The 5,755-nt window shown below is 39.1% G+C and overlaps 1 pseudogene across 1 annotated transcript; it reads left to right on the top strand.

The window, feature by feature from the left end:
- The first annotated feature begins 609 nt into the window (after positions 1-609).
- LOC148120387 (immunoglobulin heavy variable 3-21 pseudogene) lies at positions 610-1,242 on the top strand (annotated as a pseudogene). The gene is made up of 2 exons (XR_015739271.1): positions 610-760; positions 860-1,242. The product of XR_015739271.1 is annotated as an immunoglobulin heavy variable 3-21 pseudogene (transcript).
- The last annotated feature ends 4,513 nt before the right edge of the window (positions 1,243-5,755 follow it).

Here is a 5,755-nt window from a genome sequence, read left to right on the forward strand (position 1 = left end):
TTAAATGGGATAATAGATTAGTGTGAGATTACTCACACTAATAATAATAATGAGCAATAGAGTTAATACTTAAAATTTATTATTTATAGGGAAATAACATTGGTGTAGATTCTTGTATATTGATACAAACTTAAATTATATTAAATATGTTCCTATTTTCATCTGTAATATTTGTATATCTAGGCAAATTTGTTTTGTCATATTGTATGCATGCATGGTTCTACTTCTTAAAACATTTTTGTATGTTGATACAATTTTAGGATAAATTTATTATATTATAATGTTCATTTCAACCTCCTATCAAGATACTATTATACATTACTTACATTATGAATGGAACTTTTAAATTTCACATTGATCCTAAAGAGTCATGACAGTGTGGAAACACAACATTTTTTCATGCATATGGTGAAAAGGGAACTAAATACAGTGTAGTGAATCCCTAACAAGGAAAATGTGTACACAGCGCTACATTAATGCTTCAATTTCTATAACTGTCTTCAGTGTGTATGATGTTTTATATCTGAGCTGAGTAATGCATTCTGCACAGGTCAAACTACAGAGCCTGTTACATCAGGAAGACATGCAAATAAGTCATCTTTGTGCCCATAAAATCCAGCACTGCCCTGACCCTGCATCTTTGGCACAGGAGACAAGCCCTGAATTTCCAAGTTCTCCCAGTCAGGGTTCAGCATTGAACACAGGACACTCACCATGGATTTAGGGCTAATATTTGTTTCCTTTGTCCTTATTATAAAAGGTAATTCATAAAGATGAGATGCTGTGTGTTGTGTGGACATGAGAAAGAAAAAAATGTCTTCTGTGTCAGTTTTCTAAAAAGAATTCTTTGTGTTTGCAGGTATACAGTGTGAGGTGCAATTGCTGGAGACTGGCAGAGACTTGGTGCAGCCTGGAAAGTCCCTGAAACTCTCCTGTGCAGCCTCTGGATTCACCTTTAGTGACTATGTAATGTACTGGGTGCGCCAGGCTCCAGGAAAGGGACTGGAGTGGATCGCATCCATTAGTGAGAGTAGTAAAAAAATCTTCTACGCCGACGCTGTGAAGGGCCGGTTCACAATCTCCAGAGACAATGCCAAAAACACTCTGTACCTGGAAATGAGCAGTTTGAAATCTGAGGACACAGCCACGTATTACTGTACAAGAGACACAGTGAATGAATGTTACTGTGAGCTCAGACAAAAACACATCTGTGGGGAACACGGGACCAGCAGGGGGCGCTGAGAGCACTTAGAGATCTGGATCACAGAAGAGCCTGCTCAGAAAAGCAAGGAAGATTGGACTTCTCTGTGTCTGCACTGCCTCTCCATATCACACTTAGGGATTTTCTCTGTAGATATAGTGTGTAGCAATCCTTGAATGTCAAAATTATTATTTAAATTTTTGGTTCCAGTTCTGTTGTGTTGTGTTTATTTATTATAGTGTTTCTCCTTGTTTCCCTTTATCTCTCTCTGTCTCCCTATCTCTGTCTGTGTCACAGTCTCTATCACTCTTCCTCTATCTCTCTCAATTTTTCTTCTGAGTCAGAAATTTAACAGATAGCTCTGGGAACCCAGAGTTGAGAGGTGATGTCCTCATGAGCACACAGTGTTCTGCCCTCCATCCTCTGTTTGGGATCATTCACCTTGACCAGTGAAAGCATACAGAAAAGGATGCATAAAGCTGACATTTTTAATAACCAAAGAAATGAATCTTAAACCCAAAAGAATGAGTTGCCTGTAACTAATGGTATGAGAGCCATTTACGAAAGAAAGAATGAGACCATATTATGGGAATGGTTCAGAAGGGATGCCTGTGCTGTGGAAATGGCAATGTGGTCCTACTAAGATGTTATAAGACATTACACAAGATGATGTGACTCTGCAATCTCACTTCTTGATAAGTAGAAAAAGAAGCAGATTTGGTATAGGAAGACAGTAAAGAAGGGAGAAGAGAAAAGAAGAGGCATGTCAGTAGGAGATGACAGAAGATTCAAAGGAGTGAGAGAAAGAGAGAAGATAGTGGGATGAATCAGTGTAATCACAGTGCATTATTAATGAGCATGGTTATTTGTTTTTAAGTAGAATGAATGACAAAGGTGGGAAAATAAAATTTTCAAATATCCTATGGAGTTAATATACATGTATCCATCTACTCTTGTAAGTTTGTTTTTTGGGAAGGATTGTCTTTGTTGTTGTATGTCTGTCTGTGTGTATATGTCTGAGTATCTGTGTGCTTGCTCCAGATATGCCTACTTTCTCATCATCTATAAATAGTTTACATTACAGAGGTTACCATAACATGATCACCACAGAAACCTGCTCTGAGGTCAGGTGAGCAGCAACACTGGGATTCAAGGTTTGCCTTCAGGCTCAGGGCCTCCATTACTCTAGGCAAGCCCTGAAGACATTTCAGTTCCCATTCTTCCTTAAGATCCCAGAGAATAAGGAGAACACAGCACTCATAGTCTTGGTTTCCCATCAGTATTTCCCAGGAACACTGCCTCACCTATGCTAAGGTCTAGCTCCATCACTGCCACTCACAAAAACAGATTATGCACAACAAACTGAGGGACATAATGTGTAGAGTACCCATACACAAGAAACGGTGGATGCTCTCCAGAATCTGACAAGGCAAGATGGTAAGAGCTCCTCATTTACCTTCCCTGCTGATTTACATTACCAAGGCATGGGAGAAAGTCCTGCAGTCCATTGTCCCCTATGGTTATCCTCTCCAGAAGACAAACAGATGCACTGTTCAAGCATGCCCTCCTTCGATGTCTTGTCATCACTCTGCCTTCTTATTACTTCAGATCACATAACCCTCAAGCCTGGCTGGATGATACTACTTTTCATGGGGTTTTATGAACTGAAAACTTTCTCATCCCTCGACAATGCAATATTCATAAAACCTGGGTTCTTATGTGCCACAGCCTGAGGCCAGAGAAAGTGAGATATAAAAATACAAAGAGAAAAGAAGATTGCTGTAAATAAAGATGTTCAATGAAAAGTGTGCATGTATTGTGTCACCAATTATGAAGGTAAATAGTCTGAGCCTAATAAGACAGGATCCATGTCAGTCAATTGTGTTTTTTCCCAGATGAACACATGGGATCTCATGTACTTAACGTTCGTTATCACAAGTTATATTCTGGATGAGGGAAGAGAATAAAGTCTTTGCTGACACCTAAATAATAAATTTTAAGTTTTTATAAGTATTATTTCTGACAATTATGAACCCAAATTTCAACCTAAATCCATGTTATGAATTTTTGGTGACATTAAAACACATCCAGTGAGTGATACCTTGTTCTACCATCATTGATTGAATGTGGACTCACTGTAAACATTCCCATCTTTTGCCTGATATGTCTGCATAGAGTGACTCTAAATATTTCTTGTTTTTCAGGGACTAGAAACGCAGTCAGAACCAGGAAAATGTTCCTGAGTATCTACTTCCATTTCTACTAAGAAGCACAAACAAAATTCTGTCACTTTAAGTGAAAAGTAAAACCTCCTTGGCTTCCGTTTATCTTCTCAAGAACCACCCCAATGCAATGCAGCACTCAGGCTGAGAAGACCCATCTTCTTCCTAGAGCTTTCAGCAAAGCATGACTCTCCTGGTGCTGCTCCTCTACCTCATGACCTTTGCGACCTGTAAGTGTCTCAGAGTTTCAGGAGAGAGAACCAGGTACATCATGCATGTAATATTTGAATGATAGTGATCTTGGCTTTTCCCAGGGGCACTGTACCAGGTACATGTGAAGGAATCAGAATCTGACCTGGCGCAGTCATCACACACCCAGACCCTTACCCCTACCTGCACTGTCTCTGTGTTCTCATTAACCAGCTGTCATCTTCACCAGTCTCCAGGATAATGTCTGAAGTTAATGAGAATAATATGATATAATGAGAACACTGATTGTAATTCAGTTCTAAAGACCAAGATCACCATCTGCAGGAACACCCCCAAAAGCCACGATTTCTTAAATCTGAAAAACTGCAAACTGAGAACTCTACCAGAGACACTGTGATGGAACTCAAGTGTGAAACTGTATAAAACCTTCCTACAGAAATTCAGGACCAGCAGGAAATACTAAAGGCCAATAGAGACTCCCCAGTACTAGCACAAGTCTTTTCAGAGTGTTGAATCAAAGCAGGTGAACAAGTCCAGGAATTATTGGCCTCTCAGTTTCTTGGCTTGCTCTGTGTATGAAAGACATTTTTCCCATTGTAATCTCCTAGAATTTAGTCTGTATTAATTTTTAATGCATCTGAATATTTATGAAGTCTTGTTTTCCACTGTAATATTCATTTTTCTACAACTCTCGAGCTCATCTGAACAAGATAGAGAGCATCATACATGGCAGACCTGGATATGCTGTGGGTACCAGGATCAATCTGAAGAGACTAAGAGACCATTGAGACTACGGTCCCTAGTTTCACAACAGAGCCTCAGTTAATTCTCCAGTTAGAGCAGGATTTAGGAATTGGTAAGAGTCAACAGATCATGCAGGACTGGATAGACTGATAAACCATTAACCTTGATTCCCTCCACTCTCTCTATCATCCCCATGTGAAACATGAACATCGGTTTTATCATTGATTCTGGTTAGACTCTGGTACTTATACCATGGAACTAATGCAGTTAGAGATAGTAGGTGAGCTTCAGGAGTCTGCAGAAGGTTCATGGCTAACATACTGCAAAAATTGTCCCTGAGTTTCATGTTCCTTTCTGAAAATGCTGTCAAATCATATTGTAATTAGTAGGTCTTGGAATCTATTCTGGTCTTCTCAGGTTCCTGGCTGGTTTGGGAGAATTGTCTGTATTCTGTCAGTCATGTTTTATATAAACGCTGATTGCCCAGGCAGGAGGTGTAGGTGGGAAAACCAGACAGGAAGTGGAAATGATATAAGGAGAGCAGGTGAATTCTGAGGAGGAGGAAGCTGATTCCTCCCACTCCTGTCCAGATCACTGAAGCAGCAAGATGTGAGCTGCCCTGCTGAAAAAGGTACTGAGCCTATGGCTAAAATAGATCAGAAAAATGGGTTAATCAAGATGTGAGAGTTAGCTAATAAGTAACCTGACCTTACAGGCCAATCAGCATTATAACTTATGGAGTCCTTTGGGTAATTTTCTCTGGGACTAAACAATTGTGGGGACCTGGTGGAAGAACAGAAAATCCCCAACAAACAGGCCCCCTCATGTTACACCTGGCTTGTGATCAATTTGTTTTTTGGATAAAATAAAGTACCCTATCTCTGTGAAGGTATTTAAACACATTATTAAAGTTTACAGGATTTTAATTTCATCTTGTAGATACAACTGTCTATCTGTTTGAGATGTGCTCTTGTTTGCAACAGAAAGATGGATTCTATTTTATTATCAAACCTATTAGCCTTTGTCTATTTATAGGTGAGTTGATTCCTTTTTTATTAAGGGATATTAATGGCCAATGAATGCTATCTCCTCTTATTTTAGTTTTTATTCTTGGTGATGTTATTATGTACATGTTTCCCTTCTTTGGGACTTGTTTCTTTGAGATCATCTATTGCCTGTATTTTTGCAGATGTAGCTAACTTCCTTGGGCTAAAGTTTTCCTTCTAGTACTTTTATAGGATTCTGTTTGTGGCTAAATATTAGTTAAATCTGGTTCTTTTGTGAAATGTCATGTTTGTCCTTCTATGTTGATTGAAAGTTTTGCTTGGTGTAATAGTCTGGGTTGGCATCCATTGTCTCTTAATATCTGCATAATACT

This window comes from Myodes glareolus, chromosome 11, assembly GCF_982192425.1.
Source record: "Myodes glareolus chromosome 11, mMyoGla1.1, whole genome shotgun sequence".
Lineage (NCBI taxonomy): Eukaryota > Metazoa > Chordata > Mammalia > Rodentia > Cricetidae > Myodes > Myodes glareolus.